This window comes from Neopsephotus bourkii, unplaced genomic scaffold (assembly GCF_033783945.1).
Source record: "Neopsephotus bourkii isolate Nb327-2 ecotype Australia unplaced genomic scaffold, CSIRO-AGI_Nbou_v1 NB_1120, whole genome shotgun sequence".
In the NCBI taxonomy this organism is placed as follows: domain Eukaryota; kingdom Metazoa; phylum Chordata; class Aves; order Psittaciformes; family Psittacidae; genus Neopsephotus; species Neopsephotus bourkii.
Window position 1 is genome coordinate 1209501 of NW_026901606.1, and position 16137 is coordinate 1225637.

The 16137-nt window shown below is 43.0% G+C and overlaps 1 long non-coding RNA gene across 1 annotated transcript; it reads left to right on the forward strand.

Moving 5' to 3' along the window:
* Positions 1-97: 97 nt before the first annotated feature.
* LOC133217245 (uncharacterized) lies at positions 98-10761 on the forward strand. The gene is made up of 2 exons (XR_009726839.1): positions 98-277; positions 9387-10761. It is a non-coding gene; the product is annotated as an uncharacterized LOC133217245 (long non-coding RNA).
* Positions 10762-16137: the final 5376 nt, after the last annotated feature.

Here is a 16137-nt window from a genome sequence, read left to right on the forward strand (position 1 = left end):
AGGAAGGCACAGAACAAAGGGAGAACGCTGAGTGGGTGGGCAGGGAGCATAACAAGGGAAAATGGCCCTGGGTTGTTGTAGGGGAGTCAGGGAGATGCTGGGAGCTAACGATCTGCTAACAAGGCTGATAAGAAACCTGTGGAGACAGAGTGAGCGGTAAATTGCGATGGTTGGAGGTAGGGTGTGGAGGTCTACAAGTATCTGAACATGTGGTAGGGGTGGAATTAAAGCAAAGAAGGCTGGATAAGGAGTGAAGGCAGGATGTTTGGTGTTGCAGGTAAGAAAGGGTAGATTTGCATTCACAGGTTTACTGAACTGATTTGCTTCTTACTCATTTAGGTATTAGGAAGTTCTTCCCTGTGAGGGTGCTGAGGCACTGGCACAGGTTGACCATAGAAGCTGTGGCTGCTCCATCCCTGGCAGTGTTCAAGTGTTGGACCGAGCTTGGAGCAAACTGCTCTAGTGGAAGGTGTCCCTGCCCATGGCAGAGGGTTGGAACTGGGTGAGCTTTAAGGTCCCTTCCAACCTAAACCATTCTGTGATTCCATCAGGACTTTTTCTGTGGTGCCTTGTTGCAGCTTAGTGTTCCTGGCTCAACTCTGAGCTCCAGCAAAGGGTCCAGAGTCCATCAGCGTCTTTGCAAGTGTATGGGACAGGTGCTTGTACATGCACTGTTTCTGTGGTTGCTGGTATGAACCTAAGTGTGAGAGAGCATCTCTGGTTTGAGGAAATAAAGTGCTGGACAGCAATACAATCCTTGGTGATGCAACAGTGTTCTGTTGGGTACTGGGGCAGGTTTTGTCTTTCTATTTAGTTATTTTTAATCTATTTCTATACATCTCCTGCCACCCTGAATGGCTCTACGCTAGTCCCATATCCCGAAGGAGAGATGTTACCTGTCAGATTTCTCTTTCTACATAGTGAGAGGTGAGTCTGGGACTTCAGAATAAGGCAGGATGGTTCTATGATTCAGGTCATATGCATTTGAATGCCATCCTGCCAAACTGAATTCAGTTTCCTCAGTTACCCAAACTAAATTCTTTCCTTGGGTTTGGCCAAAGACTGGTGTTTTCAGACATTGTATATTTCCAGTTGCAATAGATATTAGAGTTGAATTTTGCATGCACGGTGTAAAGGCCTCTGAGAAACAAGTTTTCTGGACAGTTTGGACACCCCAAAATTAGTAAAACTTTTTTACTTTATTCTGAACATTTCTCATCCCTCCCTATTCTCACAAGATGCAATTTAGCTGCAGGAATACTTATGTTGCTTTTGGATGACCTGATAATGAGAAGTACATAAAACCCATGAGGCCATGAACAGTTTTGTCTTATGTGCTCAAGTAAGGTACAGCGCAGAGCAGTAAACAGTAAGTAGAAAACAAAACCTAAAACCATTAAAATGTATCCTGCTCTCTGTGCAAATGAGGAGCAGAAAATTCTTAGGGAAATCACTGGGAATAGAGCAGCTGTTGCTGAACTCCGGTTAGTGCAAAGATGGTGTTCATGTAAATCTTTCTGTGTAGATAAGGTCCCATTTCAGCCACTCATCTGACACCAGATCAGAGTTATTCTGACACCGGGTGTTATGTTAGATGGTGAATAAAAGTGTTGCTTACTGACAGAGTAACTTCTATTTGCCTTGAAGGATGGTGACATCACTGTGCCCTATATTAGAGCCTGAAGGTGGCTGATCAGTTTCTACATCCCCAGACCCTGCTGGGAACCCAAACTGTTAACCTGAATGCTCATTTTTTATGTGTTTTCCACTAAAACAGTTTAAAAGCATCTCTGTTACTGAGTTCTTCCTTATTTGTCATAAAGGAGGAAAAATACCAAACGGGAATTAACAAGAGGATTTCTTGGTGACTTCAGTCCCTCATTAGGAGGTTTATGATCAGGTTTGGGGAAAGCTTTCCTTGAATTATTTTAAGGTTCTAATGATAAAAAACTCAGGGAGGTCATGCACATGGGGGATTTAATACCAATTCAGAACCATCTGGCATTAGATTACATGTAAGGAAAGAACAAAATCTGGCAGTAATATTCATCTCCATTAACCCAGAATACAGGCTGATATGATTATAGCAGAGAAAATACTCTCACTGTTTCACAGGGAAAAGCTCTTAATAGACCTGAGCTAAACTGGTTTATAAAACTGAAGACTTTCCAAAGCATGAATCTTGCCATCCATCAAGTGCATTTTGTTCGGCTTTTAATATATACTTCATATCTCTTTAACCTTGACAACTAATATGTTAGGGTATAAAATATTGCTAGGGTGAAAGATAATGTTTGCAGCTCCTATTTCACTCTGTGAATGCAGTCTTAGCAGTGTAAACACAATACGGGAGTAGACCCCATTCATGATTTGCTTCTACCTCTTTCTGAGAGCATCAATGGGACCGTGATCTCAGTGACATCCTCGGCAAAACTCCCACTGATGTTGGTGGTGACTAGATAACTTTCACTTAAATCATTCCTCCAAGACCCTGGACCAGCTATGTATTTAAGCATGTGCTTGGCCTTGAAGCCCACTGACTAGTGAGGGTGTTTGGTGCAAACCCAGTTAAGAGAGAAAACACTGGGGAGATGGTCACTTCCCATCCAGATTAACTGTCTTTCACCCTAACTGCTGGGCAGGCTCCCTTCAGCCTCCCAAGATGTTCATTACCTCTTGCATCATTTTAATCTGGAGAATGGCTTCTCCAGAGAGGGTGTCTCTGCACCTTCCAAGTTTTCCTCTCCTCTTCCAGCTCAGTGCAGTGATTGTAGTCAGATAGCGCTTGTCCTTCAGCCAATGTTATGATTCACTTACTGTATGGAAAGCAAAACCATATGGAAGACAAGGAAAAGGCCATTTATCTCTAAGTCTATTGAGATGTGAACATCTCGCATTAAGGCTTTAGTTCAGCCAGGCTTTCTTGCACGTGTTGCTGTCATCTCTTTCCACCAGAACAGAGATGGATTCCTGCATCAGCCAAAAGGATCATCTTAGCTTGTCATCTGGTTTGTACTTAGCATGGCCCTGCATACAAAAACATTCAAAGGAAAAAAGAACAATATTATGTGTTCTCCTTTATCCTGAAAAGCTGTCTGTGCCACCTTTCCCTTTGGAAACTGCTATCTAGTGAAGGAAACAGCATTCTGAGATAGGGCTGTAGTTCAGTAAATGCAATGGGCATCAAGCTTGGCAAAGGAATGCTTGCTCTATGTTAACTAATTAGATGCTTCCCCCTGAATGGCTGAGAAAGGATGATATTATTCAGTTAATAGCTGCTTTAAGGAGGGGAGACCAGAGGACAGAGTCATGGTAATGCTGGCTGTGCAGCCAGTTGAGGGGCAGCAAGCACAGTACATGGCCCAGGACACGGCCCAGGACACTGCTCCAAAACATCCTGATGCTTCTTTGGCTGAGAAGGACCTCTAGCATGTAAGCAGGTATTTAATGCTCCTTATCTGATACTGTCTCCCAGCTTCCTTTCTGCAGTTTCCACCAACAAAATGAAATGACAGCTTATTTAATTTGGGGTGAAAGCCTCCGTCTTTCACTCCTGTGGAGAGCAAGAGATAGGAAGTCCTCTGAGATGCTGCTCTGGTAGATGTCCTGCAGTGTCTGCTGGTACATTTCTGCTTTCTTCTCTGGGGCTGTAACTTACTTGCTGATGGATTTATGCTGCAGTTAGAAACCAGAACCCAGGACAGCCTGTTCCCTGGCTTCATGCTATAAACATAAATACACTCACATAGCCGTTTGTATCTGGTTCTTTCTATCTGCACAAGGATTTTATTATCTCTCTAAAACAGTCCTGAAGGGGAGCAAGAGACTGGTAACAAAAGTACTCAAAAAAGAGCAAAAAGGAGCAAAAGGGCAAGAAGCCTCAATGAGACCATGCAAGAGAGAGCAGGCAATTAATGGCAGGTATCAAAGTGGGTGTTGGAAACCACAGGTTTTCCTATGAGGCCTCGTCTTTTGTGTAGGAGCTGCTGTCAGATAACATCAGAGTCACCCTGGTCTGAAGTGTATTTTTAATATGGAGAAAGCTTTTTCCCATCTCCAGTTCTGAACCTTGTAGAATGAGTTGCTAAGTTAATGACAGGCTTTTAAATTAACTCATGCTATGGAGCAGTGAAATGAGTAACATGGATTACAATGCAAGCGATTACGGTTTAAATAAACCTCACCGGCTGTGAAGAAACTACTTGAGAAAAGATTTCAGCAGTATTAAATTCATCTTCGAAACAAGTCCCAGCTCTCCTGTGTGAGAAACTGGGAACCAGAGGGTTTGCAAAGTGTGGGAAACACTGAATAATTTTAGGCAGACAATACCAAGATCTCAGCTGCTTTCTTGGAATCCTTATGAAGTCCTCATATTTGGGTCCTGGTTTTGTTGTTACCTTGCCACTAAATGCTCAGGGTCTGTTGACTACGCAAGACCCCACATGTGGAACAAGACAAGGCAAATACGGGTGAAAAAGGGAGGGGGACAAAAAACCATTGAAAGGTGCTTGCCTGATAATGGGATGCTGCCCAGAGAAGCTGTGGCTGCTCCATCCCTGGCAGTGTTCAAGGTCAGGGCTTGGAGCAACCTGCTCTAGTGGAAGGTGTCCTGCCCATGGCAGGGGGTTGGAACTGGATGAGCTTTAAGGTCTCTTCCAGCCCAAACCATGATGTGATTTAATGCTGATTCCGTGTTTGCAGTGTCTACAAAAAGTCCAGACTACCCCCTGCTATCTACTGATTCTGGACTTAGCTGAGTGTCAATGCCTTTCATATCCTGCTGGCCACAGCCATCCTGAAGAACCCATGGTGCTTTGCTTGCGTAGACAAAACTATTGCCATCTTTCAATCACCACTCAAATTATCATATTTCAAATGATTCCAACTGTTCTCCACACCCTCAGAGATACCATCAGAAAGCAGTGGCTTACACTGAGAATACTTTAATAATATCAAAGGGTGTGGAAGAAGGCTGCTAATTAGTAAACCCTCAAGGTAAGAAGGTACAAATAGCCCTGAAGCAGTGAGAACAGATCCAAATTTTCAGTCTAACATTACCTTGGGATGAAAATATTACATGTAGGCTGATTCCTCTAGAGAAGAGTGACTGAACTTTCCTATTGAGCTGAACAGCAGGGCTTGATTGATTGATAAATTTTGATTGATAAAGCCCCTTGTCAGATTGAGCAGGATATTATCAATTTATTGAGCCACCTGCAGCAGTAGCAAGAACTTAGTCTGGGATGAGCAATCATGTCAGAGAGGAATTGCTGGTTTGTACTTATTTTAATAAATCAATAAAATAGCACCATCTTCTAATTTCCTTTTGCCAAAAGCTAGAATGCTTTTGGGGTCCAGCCAAAAGGCAAAAATGGTGATAAGCAGCTGAAATTCATCAACTGAGCATTTGCTAGAAAAATAACCCCATACTACCCAGTACAGTTGTGGCAGAAGGGAAATATGAGGCCTGGGAAAGATGAAAATTGTAGCATTGCCTGTTCTGGATCTCAAGATCCACATCGCTCATCTTGCAGCTCTGGTGACAATTCAGTCTCTCTTCCAGCACAACTGAAACTGGCAAAAAAGTCAGCTGTTCTGAAACGGCCGTCTTGTATTTTGACACAGTTTACTGTACTCCTCCATGCTTTGCTTTCTGTAGGGATTACTTAGGACTTTTTTTTTAGTCTTATGCTGTGTCTCTTGAATACAACACAAACCATCCGCTTGCAGTGGCTTGACAGCACTATCACCCTATGATAAACTCAGAGAGCATGGTTTTAAAGTGAAGGCTGCCTTAAGAGGGAGAAAACAACAAAATCTAACACAAGCTTCCCTTCAAAATACCAGCCCGGCCATAGGCGTGGATTTGCACAGCTGTTCCCAAAGACAGGATCGGATCACTGCACGTAAGGAGCGCTTCTGCAGGACCACACAAGTTTACTGCTATTCTTAACTCCAAGCCTTGCAACTGGGAAACTCCTGCCAATTTGAGACAGTGGTACCTGGGAAGCATTATATGAGTCTGTATTGCATCGAGAGCCTTATTTACACTTAATTAGACATCTCCCTCCTTCCCTTCCCCCCAGTATAACAAGCGAGACACATGCTGCATCTAAAAAAGTGAGAAAGAAACACAAGTATTAAGTGTAATCTGGCAGCCAGAAGCCAAAGAGCAGACTTCAGGCAAAATCCCAGCAATGAAGATCCTCACAGTTTAAACTGGTGAAAGTTGGTGCTGTCTGTAGCAGTACCTGAATATCCCATATATCCTAATGCAGCTGGGATTCAAACAGGCTGTCTTGCACTCCTGCCTCCTTGTGTGAAATGCTGGTGGAAAGGTCTTGACCTCCCTTCTCTTCCTTGGTCCCCCCTTTCTGTGAGCCCATCTCTCAGGTGATAGCCTGGACTTTGTCTTCACAGGCCTCCTGCCAGTTGTTTTGTGTGGTGCTGATCATAACAGACTTACCCAAAACATGTTAAGATTCCTTGCAAGGATTACAGTGCCTCTGTATTTGGGGCAGTAGGTTAATAGGCACTGGTTGGGCTAAGGGATCTTCTCATGCAGACTGCTCTTCCAGGGGTGGGCAATGGAGAGGCAGAAAAGCCTTTGTAACAGCAGCATCACCGTACTGTGTTTAATAGGAGCAGATCGCCTGTAAACAAATGCAGCTGATAGATGGGCGCAGATCCACCACCGGCTAACACCCATCTGAAACCCAGTGCGTTTATTCCCTGGAATGGCTGGAAGGCAAGATATTCCTGTTTCAGAGGGTGATCCCGGGGTGTGCTTATGACAAATGAGCCAATCGGTCATTTTAAAGCCATTCATTGGAAGCATGGGTTTCCAGGAGCATTTCTAACTTGGGCTCATTACTAGAGGACTTGCTGTTGTGTGTACTTATGGGCTTTACCCTTTTATTCTCCCCTCATTTACACGTCAAATCCCCCATCCCTGCCAAGACAGGAAATTTATTTTCTGTTAACATCAGGCCATGGTAATGCAGTCACTAATCTGGCACAAACTTGGGTTGTTGTAAGGGGGTGATCCTCCTCCCACTGCCCTTTTCCCACCGTCTCACTCACACTGGCTGTACAGTCCATGGATTTGGGCTTTAACCGTGCAAGTCCCAGAAGGTATGATGGAAATGTTTATCAGATGTGATATAGTTGAGTGAAGAAAGTGAATGCTCCCTTACAGTGTAGAAAATGCAAATTTACCAAGGAAAGTTTCAGTTTACCTGGTTCAGCAGTTTTGCAGATAGTGACTATTGTCTTGGCTGAGAAATGGAATTCCTCCATATTTTGTATTGACTGTTCATCTGCATAGAGCCCACTTGACACAGAGTTTGAGTTACTGCAGATCACAAGATGCCTCTGCACAGCTCCTCTGTATAATGGCTTTCAGTACAAAATGGAGGATCTTTTGTGGTTTCACTTTAAAACTTGCTTAATTAAATCCATCACTTATTTAGGCACTGGATTTAAGAATGGGAGAAGGGAAATATACGTGAGCAAAGTCACACTTTGACACTTCAAGATTTCCAGCATCTTTTCAGACGGGGTTAAGTTCATTCTGTGGAAGAATCATTAACACTTTTCATATCCATTCATTTTAATATGCATTAGAACTCCAAGCAAACATTGGGATGCTTAAAAAAAACCCACCAGCAAACAAACCCACCCCTAACCAATAGTTTAGCTTTCCTGTTTACTTTGACATGTGATTTGAGCACATTCTTCTAAATACACCAAAGCTAGTTGGTGTCTTGACTCTTTGGCACTCAAGAAATATACATGTCTATCTATGTAGCTGAAATGTGAGTCATCATTGCAGTTAAATGGTTTATACGCTGAGAAACACAATGTCTTTATACAACACAAAGCACTGTTTGCAATGCCTGTTGGATATATTAGGTGAAAAAACATTCCTTTTACTATGACTATAATTGATTTCTTCCCTGTATAGTTCTAGTAAGTTATTCCACATTCTGTTTTAAATGTGTTTCTAATTTTAATGAGGTCTCTGGTTTAATTACGTGTCTGTTTTAATGACGTGTGAACCCCAGTCAGAAAAAGCTGCTTTACATGGAGATGAGAAGGGATGGTTTTTAACTCCCAAATCTTCAGGACCTGTGTCCTGTGACCGAGCTTACCTGCGAGGCTATAGCTCAGGTTTCCTTCTGTCCTGCAAATAGCACCAGGAGGATGGTCACATGGATATCACTGCTTTTCAGCTCTCTCCAGATATGGTAAACTGGACAGTAGGTGTAAGTTTCCATGGTTGAATTCCTATTGGAATTGGGAAACTGATATTCATTCACATTCAAGGCGCTTTAATCTGATTGTGTGTCATCTGTCTATTTAATTATCCAATAAGCTGTGTGGGTCAAGGAGTGTAAAGTGGAATTGTGTAAAATAGCTCCGCTGTTAAGTGGTCCCTATACCTGATGGTGCTTTTGCTCAAACTTTCTCTCAGGCATTGAATTAATCCTGGTTTTCACATTAAAACTAGGAATTATTCAGCTGGGCAAGATCTCTTACCTTATATTATAGATTTTTCTACTTGTGAGGGGTAGGAGCTGCTATACTTCAAAGTGTGTTTAATTCAGCTGCTACACTGGCAGGCACTTGTCAGAATGAAGGCTATTTTAATGGCTTGAACAAAAAAGGAATAATTGAAACTTCATGGAAAGCTGTTTGGATCCAGCTGGAGTTGGAAGGCTGGATGTGTCTGTCTCTGCAGGACCCTGTTGGACGTCACTTCTGGTTACACATGTGCCAAAGTATTTTGTGGAGCTGGGCCCTCAAAGCATGCAAAAACACCCACACACTTCCAGAGACTATCCAGGGACACAAACACTTTCCATTCTTCCCGCAGAGAAACTTGCTCTGTCCTCGCCTCTCTGAGAAGTGTAACTTCAGCAGCAAAGAGAACTTTGCTGGCATTGCTAGTGTGGGAGGAACAGACAACTGCATGCCTATCGGAAGCATCAAAGGTGGTGGGTTTTCCTCTGGACATGTTTCCTGAGGCAGCTGAAGGATTCCTGGATTCTTGTTTTATTACTGTTATTCCAGCCAGAGTCTGCAGGCAATCTCATCCCAAATCAGCTGCATATAGCAGGAGCTATGAAAGGAGCATTTTTAGAGGGAATACTGTTTTCTTAAAGCAAGAATAAAATGATAGTCTCTTGTGATTAGGGAGAAATATATATTAGATGTACGTAAGCATGTGTGTTGCTCTAAGATAAGGTAAGAAAATTAACCATGACTCTTAAGCATGCTGCAGGTCTGAGGGAGGATGGACAGCAGCTGAATCGTGCCTGGATGCAGTGATTGAACAACAAAACAGGTTAGGTCAGGGTTTTACTCATTTGTGCTCTTTGCAGGTCACTCAGTAAGAGCTGGCCTGCAGCCCTGCTGTTTCTACTGCTGCACTGAGGATGGAAGTGGAGGTTTTGGTGCTCCATGAGGCTCAGCAAGCTGGGGACAGTCTGCCCAGCCAGCAGGAAAGGGAAAGTTCCCCAGCACAGGGCTGTTTGCTGCAAACCTCATCATGAAGCAAACCCTGAGTCCTGTTTAAAAAGATATGATTCATCTTGCTTGAATTTGTTCTTTCTATTGTTTCAGTTTGTCTGTGCCTTCAGGCATGCAGCTGATGCCTGGAAGGAAGGATGCACCTCCGATCGCCCAGAGTCCTGATTCGCTCTGTGTGTGTTGTATTTGCTTCTGCATGGCACTCAATTGTTGCAGCACTTCCAGCCTGGCCTCAAACCTTCAATCTTCATCCCTCACTGGGCTGAGAGTGGTTTTGCTCAAGCAGATTACAAGGTGAAGTTGCCCTGAGTGCAAGCCAGCAGCGCTGCTCCATGGCAGCAGTGCAGGTGGTAGCATCGGCAGCAGGAGGCATCAAGCTGTGTCCAGCCGCAGCATCAAACTTGCTTCAACAGGAACTAGAGGACTGGCCAGAAAAACCCTTGGCCTTGAGTGCTTCCAGGGAGGAGTCTGCATACACACTCAGTTTCTGACTGCCTGCTGGCCAGTGTAATCTGCATGTTGGTGAATCCAGCCTATGCCAACTTAAACACGAGTTTTGTCTAAAGTTTATGTCTGTTTCTGGAGAGTACCTGGCTGAAGTGTCTTTTCTTCATTTGAAATAAAAATGTGTATATTGAAAGATGCAAAAGACGTTCAAGAAATGCACAAATCATTGTTTGAGGCAGGCTGAGCAGTGGGACTGAGTTAAGTAATGGATAGCATCTGTTTTGATTTTTGAGGGTTTCTAAACTGTATAGTTACACTAAACAATTTTGAGTAAAGAAATCTTTCCTAGGTAGCTTCCAATTTATCCCTTTGCTTGCTCAATCAGTATTGCTGTGCTCTGCCAAACATCAGTGCAGTTGTGTGACTATAGCTGACACTTTTAGCTAGATCAACCAATGCTTTCTCATGTTGCAATATATATATATAAGTAAATAGATTCAGGGACAAATTGTCCAACAAGAATCTGTAGCACAGAAGGGATTCTGGAGTCATCTTCAAAGCGTATATTGATATTTTTAAAATGACCTATGAGTGTCCCTCTATTTTGCAGGGAGTGCAGAGGGATTTTCAGTATGATAGTTAGGTTATTAAATTACTGTTGGAAATGTGGAGCTGACCTCCAGTGGCAAGTATTTCCGTGAAAACATTGGCATACACTTCATTTGGTGAACTTTCGTCTATTGTTTCTTTTCTAAAATCAAAATAAACCATAGAAATACATTGGATGAGGCATGAAAACAAAATAAGCCTATTTTGTTGCATTGTCTGATAAGCAGCTCAATCTAGCTGGTAACAAATGTTGGAAACAGCTACTTTTAGCAGATACTTGATGTCCAAGATGCCTTTGAGCTTGCACGTAAAATGAGATGAAGTTACCATTCGTTTTCTGCTGATTTTTGACTAGGGCTGATGAGAGACAACCCCCTGCACCAGCATTTCATTGCACAGTGCTGACTGACAGAAATGTGTTGCATTGAGTAACACTGTGAGAAGGTCTCTGGGGATGGGATTTTGGGCTCAGAAAGGCAGAGTGAGTGGCAGGAAGGTGATGGAGGAGATGGACACCCAGAGCTGTGACACTTCCCTGTAATGTGCTTGGTTTGGAGATCTGCATGGGAGTGCATCTCACACCTATCGTCCTGATGACCAGATTATACTGGCAGGAGCTCTAATCTGGTGAATGCTTCATTGTTTATACAAATTAACTGGTTCCAGCAGAAGGGAGCCAAAAAGAAAAAAGCCTTTAGGGAGCAGAAAAAGGACTTGAACCTGAGCCTCTTGCACTGAGATGAGGAGTTACATGTGTCCTTTTTAAATGAAAAAGACAGTTTTGATTTTTGACAATTAACAAAACCAACCCATGGAGTTCATATGATGGATTACTCAGTGCTTTCAGGCTCTTTATGGAGAATTTTGATTCAGCCCTTTAATGATGACCTCAAAATTTAAGGCATTTTCCTTATGACCTCCTAAATTTTCAGACTCAGGGTGCTAGAATAAAATATTTACAGTCTCTGCTGGCCTAGGCTATGTGACACTGTTTAACCAGATCCCCATCTCAAAAGCAGTGCTAAGCCTCTCGACTACCTTGCACTGAATAAACCCAATCTGATTACTAATGCTGTAACCATCTTTGGATCTCCCAGTAACTTTCAGGACAAAATCCTGTATCTGGCAGTTTTCCTGGGCAGAAAGGCCCCAAGATCCAGTTCTTTAAGCCCAGAAATTCATGCTAGAGTAGCATGGCTCCAGTCATTTTGTGAGAGCTCATTAACCCCCAGAAAAGAGAAAGATATGATAAAAAACAATGGACACCAGAATAGCAGAGATATGTTCTAAGGACAGGAAGTGTTATTTTTAAACTGCTTCAGAGGGTTAAATCAACAAAATCCTAACTGTTCCCTGCAGACTCCATTCACATCTCTTTGGAAGCATGAGGTCTGGACAGCATCCCCAGGCCAGATCGCACATCCTGCTTTCTGAGCTGGGACTCCTTGGACGTGCCTGTAGAGTGGCTGTGAGCAAACTGGCCCCTTTCTGCATTTGGTTTCTGGTGCTATGGCTCAGTCCAAGTCACATTCAGCAGTAGTGTTTCCACCAGGTATCAGATTCTGCAAATAAAAGCCCTCTTTGATATTTCACATTAGCACAGTGCAAGAAAACTGGGAGGCCAGATCACAAAATAGATTAAACTGCCAAATAACGATTATAGTGTAAACTAACAATTAAAATGCAAAACAGCAATTACAATGTAAAATAACAATTACAATGGAAAATAGAGCTCGGGGGAGGAAACATCAAGGTCTACAAACCAAAGCTAAGATCACTGCTATTTGTGCTGCCTTTCCTAGTAATGGAAAAATGCTGAGATGATTCTAAAAGCAAAATAATAAAACATGACCCAGGTCAGCTCCCTGAATCCTGATGTTCCTGATGTGTGGGAAACAGAACTGCATCTCTGTCATGCACTCCAATTCCATTTCTTTGCAGCAAGGTAATCAGCAGTTTTGCGGTCATAAGTTAAAGCTGAAACAAAGTACTACCATTCTGCAGATGCAAACAGAACGTATTGACACATACAGGGCCCTATGTTTTACAGTCACTTAACTGCTTTGTCTCACCACAAGAAAACACGCAATTTGCTCATTGTTTTGCCATGTGCTCCATAGCATTAAGAAGAGTGATCATTGATAAAATGGTAATAACTAGAGGGGGAGTGCAGCTCCATTTTCTCACTTCAGCTTGCCAAGATATGGGGAGCTGACTAAGCACTGTCCAGGCTTGGAGTGGACAGACAGCAGATCTGGTTATCTTACATATTGAGTGGAAATACGCCAAGGGGGAACTGCAATCTGAAACTAGCTCAAGTGGTTTGGCACAGAATGTGATATAACCTTCACATCAATAGCATTACCCATGAGATGCAAAACAAAGGCCACGCTATTGTATAAAATCATTCTTCCCTCTGGGCAGAAATGGATCTTGCTTCCTCACTGCTTGCCAGCTACCCAAGTTGGTTAGTAATTGTTTAACTTCATGCTGATGAATGAATGGTAAAACTGAACCAGAGCTGCAGAACACAGTTCAAACAGCAAGATAAAAAGGATGGATAATGCACAGAGAGCAGTGTCCAGAAGTGAAATGTGAAAATGATGACAAATGAGAACTAAGTTTCTAAATGGCAAGAAAGCAACACATGGAATGGATAAAAATTGAAGTGAAACATAGAGGGGGTAGCACCACGTGGCCTCTCTTGCCACGTGTTGCTGATTTTCTGGACATTTGAGGGTAAATGTTCGGGTTTGCCGTTCTGCATCACTGGTGAACGTATTACCCTTTCTGCTCCAGAACCAGCCTGGAGGTTTGACTCTGTGGGCACACTGCCAGCCTCGCTGGGGACGGGTCAGCCCTTTGGATTATACACGAGTTGGGCTTTATAAAGCTGGTAGGACTTCTAGGGTTTTTCCTAGTCTCTTCTATTATTCTCCTACTGAAGTTTAAATTTTGCTTGATTTTACTGGATGTTCCTACCAGTTTTGAGTTGGGTGAGTTTTCTTCTTAATAGAGAGGGCAAAAGTCAGTTAGCACCTATGGAGGAGGAAGGGCTGTCTGCAGGAGGAGCAGATATCTGGTGAGTTCAGACCATGATCTATAAGGGACAGGGGAAAGAAACTTTTCTCTTTAAAAAGTAGTATGTTTAAACCTCTGAAAATTAATGTTCTGCTCTGTGTATTTTGTGTAGCAGTGTAAAGTGAGGACCTCTTGGCTCATAGTTGTGAAGAGCGATGTGATGTGTTAGCTCTTCTTTTTCCTGCAGAGAAGAAAATTGAGTCATTTTATGGTTATTTATGTCAAGATGGAGCTGTGGTTGTCCATGTGGCACAGCAGCTTCTCCTGCAGGCAGTGCCATGGATGTCAGTAGGAGTACTTTTTTGGCATGGGATGACTCAGAACAACCTGTAACCAGCAGCAACCCATAGATTTGGGGACATTCTGCGTTGTATTATGTCTCATTAATTCACACATTCAGAGTTTAAAGGCTAGAGGGGACCCTTAGATCATCCATACTAGCTCCCTCCTACCTCAGGCTGTTTAACCTCACCCATCCACCCCTTTGTGAAGCAAGAAATCTGTATTTAGCTTCTTCCAGGAAGGCATCCAGTCTGGATTTAAAGATACCAGGAGACAGATGATCCATCACTTCATTGGGTAGTTAATTTCAGTTTAATCCTCCTTGCTCTGAAAACACTATGCCTTATTTCTCATCTGAATTTGTCTGGCTTTAGTCCCTACCCAGTCATTCTTGCTGTCTTCCCTCATTCTCAAATAGCCTTTATGTGTCTGCTATTTTCTCCCCAAAGTTTCTTCTTTCCTGTAGCCCAAGCATTTCTTAATCTTCAAAAGAACACGCTCTGTGTGTGCTGAGCAAGCACTGAGGTCGCTGTGCCCTCCTCTCCAGTGAAACACCTCCTGCCTTTCTATGTCCTTCAGAAGTCAAACACCAGTGTAGTCCATGGTGTTGCAGCACTGTCCTCCCTGCTCCTGCATGCCCAGGAAGGACTGTGCCCTCCTGCACATGCTTCTTGGGACCCTTTTTGCCATAGCATCCCTCTGGAGGTGCATGACATCCCACCCCTTGCTCTTAGCCATCTGTGCTAAATATAGCCATGGTAAAACTCATTTTATCTCGCTAAAGTAAGCAATCCAGGTGACAGATTGCTCTCTCCATGTCTACCACACTGCGAACTCTCAGTTTGCACCCAGATGTTACCAGTGATATATTTTACCTCTAATCAGAAGTTTCTAATCAGCTTCCTCATAATTTCTTTTACTGTACTCGTGAGCTGCAGCAAACCAATATGACACATGCTTTTGGAAAATATCATTTTAGTAACAGGAAAGAATTTGAAAACCTTGAGCCAAAGGGGTTATTTATATTTTTACTTCTACTTTTGTCTTCGACAGTTACATCTCTATCTGCTCCATTGGCTGCTGCACGGAGCAGCTTCACCCCGATCCAGGATTGGTTCTGAGGTTATGAACATTTACTCACTGATTCACTCCATGCACTGGGGCTTTTGTGAAATGGATTCATTTAGAAGTTTAATTACTGGAGATTAAATATATGACAGCAGAGGTAAACTGGAACATAATACTGATGCTCAGCCAACCCTGATGCTGCATATTTGACTCACTCAGCAAAACCCCACCAGATTTGTAGAATCACCAGTTACCTATGGACATTTTCAGGGTGCTGTTTGTAAGAGCTGGCTTTTTCATCTGTGATTTGTGTGATGTCGGAGGATTATGTTAAAAGTCCTAAAGTCTGCATCTCCTTTCTACGGCCTTGAAAAAGCACCCAGCTGTGGACTAAAGACAGTTAATGCTATATCGATAGTGGCCCTTTATGCAGTTTTTTGCAAGATGCTTTTCCAGTTTTATTTTACTAACAAAAGCATAACAGACATAGGTCAAAGCCCACTTTCAGCTTTACTGTGTCATAAAAAGTTATGATAGTTGATGGGAAAAGACAAAAATATGTTATTTTAAAAAGACTGAGCAAAAAAAACAAACCTAAAAGACAGGGGAAAAAGAGCTATAAATTTTTTTTTCCAAACTATTTTAATTAAATTTTGTAATAAGCCCAAGAAATCACCCATACTGATTGTGAGGAAGCAATCTGTGACAACCAAGGTACTTCTTGTTTTCCCCAGACTGCTAAGGACTGTGGATGGACCTCACCCATCCATTTGCTTGACCGCTTGCTTGCTCTGAGAGCAGCTCAGGTCCCAGCCTCTGACCAGTTCCCACCTGTGAACATCTTACACGGGATCACACTTTTCCCTTGGGATGTGCATTGGGTGCATGAGTGGATTTGCAAACCAGTATCTACCTGCCTCTGCTGCAGGGGCTGGGAAGAGTGCATGCAGCTAACACTGCTCACTTGGTGCAGAAGGGATGGGGCAGCAATTTGCCCCTGTACGTCTCTTGTGTCTGATGGAGCTGGAAGAGCTCCAAAGGCACATTTGGAGACTCATCCTCCTCAGGATCATAGAGTGACACTGAGATGTTGCCTTGTTCATCTACTATGAAAGA